The sequence below is a fragment of the Physeter macrocephalus genome, chromosome 17 (genome assembly GCF_002837175.3).
Source record: "Physeter macrocephalus isolate SW-GA chromosome 17, ASM283717v5, whole genome shotgun sequence".
In the NCBI taxonomy this organism is placed as follows: Eukaryota; Metazoa; Chordata; class Mammalia; order Artiodactyla; family Physeteridae; genus Physeter; species Physeter macrocephalus.
In genome coordinates this window covers 42,091,681-42,092,187 of record NC_041230.1, presented here as the reverse complement: position 1 = coordinate 42,092,187, position 507 = coordinate 42,091,681, and positions in this window count along the sequence as shown.

The window sequence follows — 507 nt, the reverse complement described above, 5'->3', positions numbered from 1 at the left end:
AGGGTGTGGAGAAAAGGGAACCTTCTTGCACTGTTGGTGGGAATGTAAATTGATACAGCCACTATGGAGAACAGTATGGAGGTTCCTTAAAAAAACTAAAAATAGAACTACCATACGACCCAGCAATCCCACTACTGTGCATATACCCTGAGAAAACCATAATTCAAAAAGTCATGGGGCTTCCCTGGTGGCGCAGTGGTTGAGAGTCCGCCTGCCGATGCAGGGGACACGGGTCTGTGCTCCGGTCCAGGAGGATCCCACATGCCGCGGAGCGGCTGGGCCCATGAGCCTTGGCCGCTGAGCCTGCGTGTCCGGAGACTGTGCTCCACAACGGGAGAGGCCACAAAAGTGAGAGGCCCACGTACCACAAAAAAAAAAAAAGAGTCATAAAGAGTCATGTACCAAAATGTTCATTGCAGCTCTGTCTACAATAGCCAGGACATGGAAGCAACCTAAGTGTCCATCAACAGATGAATGGATAAAGAAGATGTGGCACATATATACAAT